This window comes from Macaca fascicularis, chromosome 1 (genome assembly GCF_037993035.2).
Source record: "Macaca fascicularis isolate 582-1 chromosome 1, T2T-MFA8v1.1".
NCBI classification, from domain to species: domain Eukaryota; kingdom Metazoa; phylum Chordata; class Mammalia; order Primates; family Cercopithecidae; genus Macaca; species Macaca fascicularis.
The window spans coordinates 123676552-123690779 of NC_088375.1; the positions used below are offsets into that span (position 1 = coordinate 123676552).

At 46.6% G+C, this 14228-nt stretch overlaps 1 non-coding gene across 1 annotated transcript in view; it reads left to right on the top strand.

Annotated features, from left to right (window-relative positions):
- The window catches only part of LOC102128988 (uncharacterized), a 32516-nt gene extending 30194 nt beyond the window's left edge, over positions 1–2322 (top strand). Inside the window, exon 3 of the transcript XR_012416610.1 lies at positions 1105–2322. This is a non-coding gene — a transcript (uncharacterized protein). The remainder of the gene's footprint in view (positions 1–1104) is intronic.
- The last annotated feature ends 11906 nt before the right edge of the window (positions 2323–14228 follow it).

The window sequence follows — 14228 nt, forward strand, 5'->3', positions numbered from 1 at the left end:
ACAATGCTTACATACCTTGTGCACAGCAGATCCTCATTATACTTTTGATGAATTGAATTGAGTTGGGGCTTAGCAGCTGTGTAAGAAGCACCAAGTTTCCAGGACCCTCTCCTCTCCTGAAACCAAGCAGATATTGTATTATTTGTCCCACTTTCTCATCCTAAAAATGGGCCTCTGTTTTTCCCTTATGGTCTGAACATCTATCATTTACCTCTGCAAGCGGTGAAAAGTGGTCAGATCTTTGGAACAACAGTCATAGCCACTGAGCACAGTCCATGTGCCAGACACTGTTTGAAGCATGTACATGTTTTAACTTATTTAAACCTCTCAGCAAATCTGTGAAATAGACACTGAAATTCCCATTTTACGGATGAGGAAACTGAAGCACAGACAGGTTAAGTGGCATGTCCAGGCATAAACAGCTAGTACGGAGGGAGCCAGATTCTCAGGCAGGCCTTCCGGCTCTAGGACCTGTGCTCTCACCACTTTGCTATAAGGAAATGCAGATTTGAAAAGAGGAGATTTTACCTGTAGGTCTTGATGACCCCAGTCCCAAAACCCAGAGCCTGGTTTGGTCTTCACAGGTTTGACCAAATGTGTACATATGTGTATTTGATTGTGAGTGTATGTGCAGTGGAATAGGGGAGAGCCACCTGTCTTTGCACTCTGCTCTTTAGCTGGTATTGTTGTGTTTGCTGTTATTTCCCCAACATAAGCTTCCTGAAAGAAGACAGTATCTTCCATGATTTTACTCTCCCACTGGAGTCTGATCTCGCACTTGTCATCTAGCAGGTGACCCACAAGTTTAAGGCTGAATCACATTTTCACATATAAAGTCAGTGCCCAAACCATGCCTCTCCTTTGAAGTTTCTGTTGTCTGCCCCCACTTCTCCCAGGCTCCTGACACACCCACTCTCTCACAGAGCAGGTGCACTTCAGCAGAATGTAAGCAAATCAGTGCTGAATGTCAAAATGGATTTTACTCCATTATTAATTCGCGAGAACCAGGAGAAGAGCAAATAAATATCCCAACAAAATTATGCTATGAAATACATGAAACCCACTCAGATCTAATATTTAATTTAGACCCAACTGTCTCAACAGCTTTCTACCATCCCAGATTCCAGCCAAAGGCCATCAGACATGGCTTGGGGTGAAAACTCAGCAGCAATACAGGCCTAATGCAAAGACCAAGGCTGAACGATGGGCCACCCCTCAGGGACAGGTGCCCACAAGCCAGAGGCTGAAAAGCTTCTCCAAAGATGCCAATTAGTTCAAGTACAAGAACCAAAGCCTGAGCTCTGATATCTGCATAAGTTAGGCTGCCGGGAGCTTTGCCTAATGATTCTGCAAGAAGAGGGGCTCTGGACCAGCACCTGCCTCCTGCTGCCCTGCTTCCTCAGCCAGTCAGAAGGGAGATACAAGCACCACCTAGTGCTGAGACAAGGAGATGGGTCATTGACAGCTGCTCACTGACTGTGATGATATTCTAATTATCAAGGCTACAGTGAATGCTGAAGAGAGGGGAGAGAGAACAGAGGAGTGGAGAAGCAGTGGGGGAAATAGATTCAGAACACGAATTCCCAGCTCATTCAACTCACCCCACTACGCCCACCAGTCCTCAGCACTGGTGTCATGGCACCATCCTCAGAGCCCAGGAGGCTGGCTTCCTGCAGCCTCCAGGCCTGATGAGCCCTCTTTCTCCCCCAAGCTTTTTCCCAGCCTGTCGGGCAGATATGCGGCATGTACTGCTGTGCTCATGGCCAGTAGACCCCTGCTTCCTCCCCTGTAGTGGCTCTCTGAGAATAAGGATGTGTCTGCCCTTGGCTCAGCATCTGAAGCACATAAAGCAGATTCTGCTTCCAGAACCAGAAAATACATGACGGCTTAAGACACAGAACTGACTCTCTCAGTCACTCCATGCCGCTCCAGCAGAGGGCTTCTCAGGGGCCAATGGAAACTAGCCACCAAAGGCTCTCTCATCAGGCTGAGTCCAGACCACCCAAAGAGAATCCATACCACCCAGGCCCCACCCAGGGGCAGACCCAGGACCCAGGCAGGTCCTGAAGTGCTGGACCACTCTGTCACAGGCTTGGGGTATGGGTATGGGTTTAGCTGTCCCCCATGGCTGCTCAGCCTGCACAGCCCACTGAGGGGCCTATCCAGCTACCAAGGGAGGACATGCTGCCAGTGAGCTCCAAGGAGCCCTGTGGCAGAGCAGGAAGGGGCAGGGGAATGCTCCCACCCACCATCAGCTGGGGCTGGAACTCCAACTCACTCTGAGCACACGGCAGCCTCCCAAGTGGATGTACGTTACTCCAGGTGACACATTCTTTTCTATAAAATTTCCTTCCAGATCAAATCAATTTTATTTTATTTTTATTTTATTTTACTTATTTTTGAGACAGGGTCTCCCTTTGTTGCCCACACTGGAGTGCAGAGGAGCAATCACAGTTCACAGCAGTCTCGACCTCCCTGGGCTCAGGTAATCCTCCCATCTCAGCCTCCCAAGAAGCTGGGAATACAGGCATGGACCACCATGCCTGGCTAATTTGGGGGGTTTTGTTGTTGTTGTTATTGTTTATTTGTTTGTTTGTTTGTTTTTTGGTGGAGACAGGGTTTTGCCACGTTGCCCAAGCTGGTCTCAAACTCCTGGGCTCAAGCAATCTGCCTGCCTTAGTCTCCCAAAGTGCTGGGGTTAAAGGTGTAAGCCACCACACCCGGCCTCAAATTTGATTTTAATGAGCATCAAAAGAAGCTCTACACCAACACCTTTGACTTGGTCATTGGGAAGAGCCCAAGGAGTACTGCTGCATGATCCACTTATTTCAGAGTTCTTGATGGCTGTCCTCCTCTATAGTCCTGGCTACTGTCAGGTCATGCAGCCCCTCTGCAGGCCCAGCATTGGTGATAGAGCTCCCAAGGCTACCTCCTCCACTGTTGGACAGTGTTCCACCAGCTAAGAGTTGGTGAGCTCTCATGCCGTGCTTCACTCCTTGCCAGCCATTCCTTCACCCTCATTTCCTGATTCTCACTGTCCAGAAAATGCCATGTGCCAGACTATGAGCCTGACTGTAGCCTTCTGTGGATCAGAAAAAAAAAGGATGATGAGTTCTTTAACTCATGGTAAGTATTATTATGATTCTCATATTCAGATAAGGAAACTGTGGCTTAGAGAAATTGACCCCCTTCTTTAAGGTCACAGTAACTTAAAATTGGCAAAGCCAGGTTACAAACCCTCAGTTCTTAACTAGAACAGGGTTGCAAACTACAATACCTACAGACACCTGAGAATCCGTGAAACTGTGCAAATGTAAGAAAGGTGGAGGAAGTAGCACTTGTGAAAAACCACAGTGCAACTGTTTATTCAGAAGAGGCAGCTGCCACCCACGTCCAATTTATTGTTACAGGAGAGAGTAGAAACATGGGTGATCAGATCCTCAGATTTTTAAAAAGAGGCTATCCATATAGATTTGTAAGCATAATCTCCCAATTTGTGCTGATGACTGATGCAAGTTTTTAAATCCCAGGGCAGGGCAGGCCAATACCAAGTGGGTCGCAGACCCACATCTGTGGGCAGGATTCAGGGTGGTGCCCATTGTGACTCTACTCTAGAGTCCAAGATCTTAACCATTAGACTTTACTGTCTTAAAATATCAGCTAGTGTTCCAAAAACACTAGCCTTCTGTGCCCTTTTCTAGGCTAAACATCCCCAGCCCTGCAAGCATCCCCATTTTGGCTTGGTTTGCAGGACCTTTACCATGCAGGGCCCACGATTCTAGGCATGCTCCAGACACACTCCCACCTGCTCACAGGACTCCCCACATCGTTGTGGAACTAAGTCCTACCCATCATGTCTGGTCTGCGTCAAGCAGAGCAAGACAGGCTTCTATCCCACTAGGACTCATCTGAGACTAGAACCCAAAGTCACCTCGTCTCCTTGGCAGCTAAGAATTTGCCTTACTTTAATTGAAGAGATAGTGACCCTCCAAACCCAGTGGGAGGCTTCTTGGCCTCTGCAGTGATTGTCACTTTGTGGGAAGTGACATCCCAAACACCAGCACTTTCCCATCATGGTCCTGATGGTCCACCCCTATCCTTGCAGGGACTGTTTCAGGGTCAGCCCTTTAACACCTATGGCTTTCAGGCCCACACCTGGCCGATCTTCCCTTCTGAGAAGGCAGCCATGACACCAAGAATCCCTCTTGTTTATAAAACAAATCTCATCCTCCTTCCAGTATCTCTGTCTCAATATTGAGAGATTTTCCCATGATTCATCAGACCCACTCTAAGAAGTCGGTCACCCCCATTTCCTGATTCTCACTGTTCAGAAATGCCATGTGCCAGACTATGAGCCTGGCTGTAGCCTCCTGTGGATCAAAAAACAAAAAAACAAAAAACAAAAAACAAACAAACAAAAAAAACGGTGATGAGTCAAAGTAAGGACCCCGAGGGCCAGAGGAGTATCTCTGGTGGCTCAGCCAAAACCTCCACACCCAACAGCTACGGGCTTCACCATCTGAGTACTTCTTTTGATTCCAGTTCCACTCTCAACTTCCCTCATGAAATGAAGAACTGCAAATATGATAACCTGCTATGGAAACTGAGAAAAGCAAATCAGCCCATCTTTTATTCTCATTCTGCCTTCTGGTCCTTCCCCGGGTCACTGGGGCCGGGGCTGAGCTGAGCAGCTGGGTTTTCCGCTGAGCAGTGACTCACAGATGTAGTTTCTCTGGCACAAATCTTCAGAACAGTCCCAGCTGGGAAGGCTTCCTGGTGGCCCAGTGATCCCTCACAGCTGCCAGCCTGGCAACAAGAGATCCCAGCTGGGGCTAGGTGATGAAGAACAGGTCTGGGCTTTGTTCCTCAGCTAAAGAACCTGTCTGTTCTACTCACTGGATCCCAGATGTAATTCATCATCAAGGTCACTGAGGAGCACCCAAGCCCTTGGCCCATCAAAACCACTTCAGGAAAGTCAGATTTCTGAGAGGCATCACAACTACCACTGACGAGCATCAGCTCATTGCCAAGTGCATTACAGAGGTCCTGGCACTGCCCATGTTCCTGCCAAGCGCTTAGGCATTAAAATTGACAGCGGCGAGCAGCAGGGACACACTGCCAAGGGTACTCCTTCCAGTACAGGAAGGCAACAGGCTCACGCAGTGTCAGGGCTGGGCAAGATTATTATTTTTCACACTGTTTTAGGCAGCAGAATCCTCTTTCCAAACAAAATCTCATGCAGAAGTCTAGGATTCTGGCAGGTTCAAGGGTAGCTGCTCAGCTGAAGACCAAGGCGGGGCCAGGAGCTGATCCTCTACAGATTCCCTGTAATGTCTCCACCCCCAGCTCTGCAACACCACCCAAGTACCTTTAGCCTCTTCCACTGAATCACTGGGGCTCCACCTGACAAGGCTGAACACTCGCCGCTCTGGTCAGCCTCTTGGCATTCAGAGGGGGAAACTGAGGCTGGTAGAATATGACATGCGTTTCTAAAAGTCACATGGTGAATATGTACTACAAATTCAGGAGAATAAAAAGTCTTGTCAACCCCAAGCTTTTAGTGAACCAGAACATGTGTACAGACCGTCAGTCCGTGAGGATTGGAAGAGTTAAGTGATTACAGACATAAAGTTAATTTTTATTTTGTCTCAGCCACTTTCTTGCTACCTGTCCTCAGGCAGGTCACCCAAGCACAGCTGACCTAGGGCTGGACTACACCCAGTGGCCTTTTGAGGCATCCCCTGCTCATCTTTCAGTATCTAGAACACGACAAGACCCCCTCTCAGAGCTGCCCACCCATTCCCTCCTCAGCCATCCAAGGCCTTGGCACCTGGCTCACAGCCTTCCCCTCAAATTCAGTCCTCACCCTGACATCCAGAATCCTGGAGGCCAATACCTTTGACCTTTTCCTCTCCAGGCTCCTACACCCTGACTCTGCTTAGGGACCCCACTCAAGGCCACATCCTGAACTTTGACGGGACTTGCACTCCTTGGGAATTTTAAGCTCAAACATCCCACTCTCACCTCTCTGCCTTCACGCTTTCTTGCTTCTGAATCCCATATGCATGGTCTCTGGCATGTTTTTGATACCTTCCACCCTTGAGCACTGTGTTCTCTCCCAGCCTATCAGTGTCCTACTGTCAGCACTCCCACCAGTCCAGTAGCCCAGAACCCTTAGGCATTGCTTTAAGTACTTTCTTGCAAGATTTCCAACTCCAATAACCCCTTTCCTGCTCCCTCACCAGCACAGTCCCACCCTGCATCAATAACATGGTGGCCTTCTCACTCCTTTACCCAGTCTAGGGGTCCTGATGGGGAAAATCCCACAGCCACAAGGAGAGGAAGTACTGCCACATCATTCCTTTTCACCAAGATCTGGGCAGAATTCAGTCTGTCTTAGCGAAGACCTTTCAGTTCCAGGTGCCTGAGGACCCTCACCTCAGCCAGCCCCTGTACTCTCAGCCAAAGCCAATTCCAATCCATTCTCACCTCCTATGATCAAATAAGTGTTCCAGGTCTGGGCCAGGCAAGGTGGCTCACACCTGTAATCCCAGCACTTTGGGAGGCTGAGGCAGGTGGTTCACCTGAGGTCAGGAGTCCGAGACCAGCCCCGCCAACATGGTGAAATCCATCTCCACTAAAAATACAAAAATTAGCCGGGCGTGGTGGCGGGCTCCTGTAATCCCAGCTACTTGGGAGGCTGAGATAGGAGAATCGCTTGAGCCCGGAAGATGGAGGTTTCAGTGTGCCAAGATTGCACCACCGCACTCCAGCCTGGGCAACAAGAGCAAAACTCCATCTCAAAAAATAAAATAAAAATAAAGAAGTGTCCCAGGTCTTACCGAGCATGACCCCTCCACCTGTGCTCTGAATCCCTTCTCAATTCTCCCCTCCAGGAATTCTCTCTCCTTATTTTCCTGGATCTTCAACTACTCATTTTGTATCTATTTCTCTCTATAAGTCTCTTCCATCTTAAAACAAACGAAAACCCTTAAACAAATAAAACCTTCTTTAATCCTACATTCCCTTCACCTACCATGTAATTTCATCATTTTATTTACAATCAAATGTCTTCAAAGAGTACCTACAAGCCCGTTCCTACCTCCTCATTGCCCACTCACTCAACCCACGGAGCTCCGCCTCTGCCCAACACGGCTCCACTGAGACTGTGACCTCCATGTGGCTTCCTCCAAATGACACATTCAGTCTCGTCTTGCCTGACCTCTCAGCTGCCTTTAGCCAGCTTTCACCCATGGCTTCCAAGACATCACTCTCCCCTGATTCCTCCTCTATCTATGGCTGTACCTTCTCCATTTCCTTTTCTGGCTCCTCCTTGTCTTTAGGCTTTTAAATGTTCCCACTTTCCTCTCTTCTCTTCTACATGCACCCCTGCTCCCTGCCTAATCTCATCCATGTCAGAGGCCTCATCCATACAGACTTCTAGATCCAGCCCAGGCCTATCTCCCAAGCTCCAGGCAGGAACATCCAAATCCCATTGTACTCCCCACTCAGGTATCCCACGGACCCCTCAGACTCAACAGGTCTACAGGCCTTGTTTAGCCTACTGACTCCATCCCTGCAGTATCTCTTTTTAGTTCATACCCACATCTCTGTCTGGACCACTGCAACAGCTTCCCAGCAGGTGGTCTCCCTATGCCCTGCAGTCATTGCCCCCCAGCAGTCTATCCCCCACAGCAGCCAGAGTGATCTTCCTTAATAGAAAACTCCAGTCATGTCACCCCTCTGGCTTAAAATCCTTTAAGACTCCCCTACCTCCAAAGTAAAGTCCAAATAACATTGGCAGAGTCTTCTAGACCTTGTAAGATCTGGTCCCTGCTACCCTCTCCATACACTTCTCTTTTATTGCTTGTACACTGAGCTCTAGACAATGAATTACTTATACACAACTCCCTTCGCCTTCCCTGTTGTCTCCCGCCATGTTTTCCAAGTGCTGATTGCTCTTCCTAACTCTGCATGGCTCACCGACCCCTGCTAGTCTGCCAGTGCTCAGTTTCTCTTTTAAGAGAAAAACCTGTTCTTGCAGTCCCTGGCTGGGGTGACAGGAAACACCTGGAGATTGCTGATGAAGCATCATGCAACCAGATCACCTCGAACCTGAAACCCTTTGAACACTTACCAAGAAAGGAAGTGGTGATGGGGCACATAGAAGAGTGAGCCATCATCTGGTTTCCAGAGTGAAGACTTCTGCAGGAGAGCCTCTGCTGGGCTTTCAAGGAGGTGAAGAGGAGGGGCAGCAAGGGTGAGCATGCATGTGTGGACATAGCAGGCAGGGAGTGATGTGAGCAAAGACAGAGAACAGGAGGTGACTGGTAGGCCATTGCTGGAGTGCAGCAAGGAATAAGGTGAGCTGCGATGGTGAGACACTTCAAGGGCGAGACAACGGATTTGGCACCTTCATGAAAAGCAACATGGGGGTCAGTAAAGGAATGGAGGCGAAAGGAAGGCACTCCAGGTACTCTGGGAAGGATTGTGAATGAGGACCCTGCAGGTGTGAGGTGACTCCAGGGTGAAGGGATGGGGTCAGAGGCTTGGAAGTGGAAAGGAAGGGACCGATCGCAAAGCATTAAGTGTTGACTCCCAAACAGCCGACCAAGGCCAGACCTGTGCTCGAGACAGCAGCCCTCCTGCACGGAGCATTGTCCATCCGTGTGCTTTGTGCTGCCATCTGGTGGTTGTGGAAAGGAAGACCAGGCTTAGCGGTTCCAGGGCTGGCTGCTGGGGTGTGGCCAGGTAGATGATTGTGAGTGAGTACTGGTTTTTGCCGAGGCTCTTTGGGGAGAGCGCAGGGGGAGGCAGTGACAATGAGGTCCTCAAACCCATACAGCTTTTAAAAGATGCAATTTCTTGGCACTTTTGATTGTCCCTTTTTTCACGGCATTTAGCATAAGGTCTGTTTCAAAGTAGGTGCTTAGTGTCTATTGTTTTTCTCAATTATAATAATGACTTAACAATCACTGAATGCCTACCATGTGTCCAGTGCTTATATATTTTATCTAAGTTATTCCTCAAAACAACTTTGAGATGAAGATGACGTGATGATTTTGGGTAATAGAAGAACTGAATCCGTGAATCCATTGAATAGCTTGGTAAATATTTACTGAGCACCCATTGTGTGTCATGCCGTGCCGGGTGCTGGGGACACGGAGGTGAGTGACACAAGTAGGATCTGCCTTTGTAGAACTTGGAAGAGAAAAGGGATGGTATGCAAATAATATATAGTAACTCATTTATTTTACTTGTGACTAAATATCCTAAAGAGGAGAAAAAGTACAGAGCACTGGCCAGGCGTGGTGGCTCACACCTGTAATCCCAGCACTTTGGGAGGCCGAGGTGGGAGGATCACCTGAGGTCAGGAGTTTGAGACTAGCCTGACCAACATGGAGAAACCCCGTCTCTAACAAAATAAAAATTACAAAAATTAGTCAGGCATGGTGGTGCATGCCTGTAATCCCAGCTACGTGGGAGGCTGAGGCAGGAGAATCACTTGAACCCGGGAAGCAGACGTTGCGGTGAGCCGAGATGGCACCATTGCACTCCAGCCTGGACAACAAGAGCAAAACTCCATCCCCCGCTCCCCCCACCCCGCAAAAAAAAAAAAAAAAAGTACAGAGCACTTAGAGATGTTAACTCACTTTTGAGTCCATTTGATTTTAAAAAATGCTTCTTCCAGTCAAACCTACCCACCACTGCATTACATGAATTCAAATGATAAATGAATACCCTTTTCTTTCTCTTATTCTTCAGCTTTTACTTCCCTGTGTTTAATTCAGTCTCCTCGTTTTGCTCTCTGCTTAATTAACTCCTGTTCTCTGCCAATGCCATACCTTTCTGTCTGTTCCTATCATCATTTGTTGAATGAGTATATAAATGAGTCAGTGAATTCACTGACACATTTATGTCACAAGCAGGTGTCTGTCATCCACCGAGGGTTAGACACCAGACGCTCAGTGTGCTTATGGATACACAGTTCCTGCCCTCAAGTTGCTCACAACTAGTGAGGAGAAAAACATAGCAACAAATAATTTAAAGTGCTGAATAAACACGCAGGTGAAGGAGAGAGTAACCGTGCTGAGGAAGAGGTGCCTCACTGAACTACTTCTCAGGATGATCTACAAACGTTAACAGCATCTGTACAAATTCCAGCTGTCACACCAGATCCTTTGATAAATGTTCTACAGTGGCACCTCCATTTATGTTGTGTCAGGGACACAGGTCTCATTATTAATTTTCCGATATATTGAGACTTACTCAATTTCTATAGTAAAATGCATTTCCGAAACCGGTAGTTCCCAAACTTTCATATCCACTGGGGATTGTCTGCAATGATGATCTTGGGGCCATTGGTGGGGTCCTTAAAAATCACTCACTGATTGGGGATCATTTGGTCATTTGGTGGTAATTGGAGATCATTAACAGCCACTGAACTCAGGCTCTTACCCCAAGACATTCTGATTGAATTTATCCAAAATGTGACCTGAGCACTAGGATTTAAAAGCTTCCCCAGGCAATTCTACTACACAGCCAACATTTGGGAGCCATTCTTGAGGATCCTCAGGGATCTGGCCTGGGAGATGAATGATATCAAATGCAAATTTGAAGAGAACACATCAGGTCTTGCTGCCAAGAAAGAGGTAAAACCAGGCATGGTGCAGCACCACCATGATTCCCAGGGGAATTAGCTCTGCTGAGCTCTAAAGCAATCTACAGGATTATGAAGTTGTGTCCATGTATTCAATAAACAATCATCTAGCACCTGCTTTTAGCACAAGTCAGTTCATCTCTGCTCTAAAGGATCTGGTTGGGGGAGAGAGGCCTAAAATGTGCAGATGAATTTTGTGAGACTGGTGATAATGTGTGGGAAGTCCAGGGTGTCACAGAAGCACTGCAGTGGGGCATCTAATCTGACCTCCTGCATTCTTTCAAGTCATCACCTCTTGTCCAGTCCTCTACAGAGATGCCTCAACAAACAGATATTTATGGGGCACCTGTTTTAAGTCAGGCATCAGGTGCCAGACACTGGACAAGGCCCCCATCAGGCAGTACAGAGATGAACACAATGGCTGTCTGCTCTCAAGGAGTTCCCAGTCTGGGGTGAGGGAGTTTTGCTCTCTCATTTCTCTTATACAAAATAGCTTTGTGTGAGTACTGTCAACAAGTGGAAACCAGTGGAATATGGAGGATGGTCAGGCCCTTTCTAACACCCAGGAGGCTTCTTCACAGTGAACCTAACAGGATGAATGGGGTTTCAGAGGATGATCATGGACGAAGGGGACAGCATTTCATTCCCCAACCACTTTGCTAGACTCTCCCACTGCTCCCTCTTTTTTTTTTTTTTTTTTTTTTTTTGAGACGGAGTCTCGCTCTGTCCCCCAGGCTGGAGTGCAGTGGCCGGATCTCAGCTCACTGCAAGCTCTGCCTCCCGGGTTTACGCCATTCTCCTGCCTCAGCCTCCCGAGTAGCTGGGACTACAGGCGCCCGCCACCTCGCCCGGCTAGTTTTTTTGTATTTTTTAGTAGAGACGGGGTTTCACCGTGTTAGCCAGGATGGTCTCGATCTCCTGACCTCGTGATTCGCCCATCTTGGCCTCCCAAAGTGCTGGGATTACAGGCGTGAGCCACCGCGCCCGGCCTGCTCCCTCTTTTTATAAAGTCCATGGATCAAAACTAGATGCAAACTCCCAATCAAGACATACCCAGTGTGGAGGACAGAACGGAGGACTGCTTCCTGGCCTTTGCAGCACCCAGGCCCACTAATGCTCAGGGCTACATACTGTCTTTTCCCCGGTCAGGGCACAAGAACAACTTGTGATCAGTTAAAAACCCTTCAACCACCACCATCATCTCCAAACAATAAGACTAACTTGGGAGTTAGGGGTGGCCTTTTAATCTCATTTTAATCATCCATATCTTAATGAATTCAAGAAATGAGGAAATTCAATGTTGCCCAAGAGTCCCTCTAAATGTGTTTCCCTCATTGTATTGCACCACTTTCAGTACCCTCTTTTCCCACTTCCTATTCTTGCTATTTCACTTCCTGTCCACCTCATAGGATTTTCTCCCTCTTCACTTTCTCCCCATCAAGCCTGGCATTATTATTATTATTTTTTTTTTTTTTTGAGACAGGGTCTCACTGTTGTTCCAGGCTGGAGTGCAGTGGTGGGATGGTGGCTCACTGCAATCTCGAACTTCTGGGCTCAAGGGTTGCATTAACATTTTTTATAATTATGTTAGTCCTTAGATGTCTCTTGTTTTATTTTAGATTCCTTCTCCCTTTTTGTTTTCCTTTCCTACCCACTTTCTTCAGACAAAATCAATAAACATTTATTGAGCATCTACTAAGTGCTGGGTCCAATGAGGGAACACAGAGAGAAACCCAGGAGCTAGTCCTAGCCCTTGAAACCGTTATGATCTAACAGATGAAATAAAGACAAATGAAGATAGAGAAAGAGAACATAGCATTGGCTGGCATGGTGTTGTCTGTATAAACAAGAAGCTTGGGTGGTTAGGACTTCACACTTCAAGGGGGAAAGACTTCAACATGGACAGTGGATAAAATCTGGTACTATAAGGACTTTGTGACTAGCCAATAATTGAACACTTACTATGTGCCAAGCGGTATGCCGAGTGTTTTCTTTCCAGTGTCTCATTAATCCTGAACAACTCCATGAAATAAGCATTTTAATTATTACCATTTTACTGATGATTAAGTTAAACCTTCCATAGATGATGTCACTTTCTAAGGTTACTGAGCTAGAAAGGAGCTGATTTGGGAGTCTAGGCCAAGCCTGTCTAACCCCAGATACCAAGGTTTGGGTTGTGGTGCTGCACCATGTCTGGTTTTACCTCTTCTGTTTTCAGTTTCCTGTGTATGTGAAACAGAGATAGCAATTCCTCCTTCACATGGTTGATGGTAAGATCAAATGAGATGCAATAAAGCACTTAGTGCAATGCCTAGCACAATAGGTGCCCAGTAAACAGTGGTGTCATCATCATCATCATCCTCATCATCACATTCTTCTTATACTAAGACTTCACTGGAGATGCAGGAAGAGGGTCTTGAAAGTTATTAACTGGTAGGGTTGGGAATTCCATGCAGGGAGGTGGAAGAAACAAAGACTCAGGTCCCAGAGCACATGGTGTTCTCACGGAACCAGTACCAGCCTGGTCTGGCTGGTGCCTGAGGCCTGTGTAGAGGTGAGGGCTGAGATAAAGCTGGGAAATTGAGACTCTTGCGGGCAGGTGTAGGAGTTTACACTTGATTGTGTGGACTGTGGGAACAACATTTCAACATGGTTGTGTATGTATGTTTTCTAACATGCGTTAATGGTGAACTTCAAGAGATTTTTACTTTTTGTTTTGAATAGTAATATTTCACATAAATCAAAAAACCATAATAATAAATTATAAAAGATACACACTGAGATGTCTCATTCTCACTCTGCCCTGTCCACTCCATTCCATGATCCCTGTAGATAACCACCGAGAATCATTTCTTGTGTATCGTTCTAGTACTTTTTGTGCAGATATGAACAAATGCAAATATATCTTTCCCTTCCTCTGATTTTTATACTCAAAAGTAGCATACTAAATACACTGGTTTACCTTGCTTTTTTTCACTTTATAATATATCCAGAGCTTTTTTCTATATCAAAACATAGAAATACACCTGTTTCATTTTTATAGTAGCATAGTATTCCATGTATGGCTCTAACACAGTTTATTTTACCAGTCCTCTAGTGATAGACAGTTGGGGTGTTTCCAGTCTTTTACTATTACAGATCATGCAGCAATGAATGACCTTGTGCATATGTCATTTTAATATACTCAGGTGTATTCATAGAATAAATTCCCAGAAATGTGATTTCTGGGTCAAAGGGTAAATGTATTGGCAATTTTGAAAACTGTTGCCAAATTGGCCTCCATGGGGCTGAACCAATTAACACTCCCACCTCCAATATATGAATGAGAGGGCCTGTTTCTTGAGAGCACAGCAAAGACAAATACATAGTTAAACTTTTGAGCTTTTGCCAAATCAATAGGTCAAAAAATATGATGTCTCAGTGTAGCTTTAATATGTATTTCTCTTAATTTTGAGTGAAGGAGTGTATCTTTTCACATATTCAGGAGCACATGCACTTCTTTGTCTGTGGACTGATTGTTCATTGCCATTTCCCACTGTTTTATTGTATTGCTTACCTTTTACCTTAT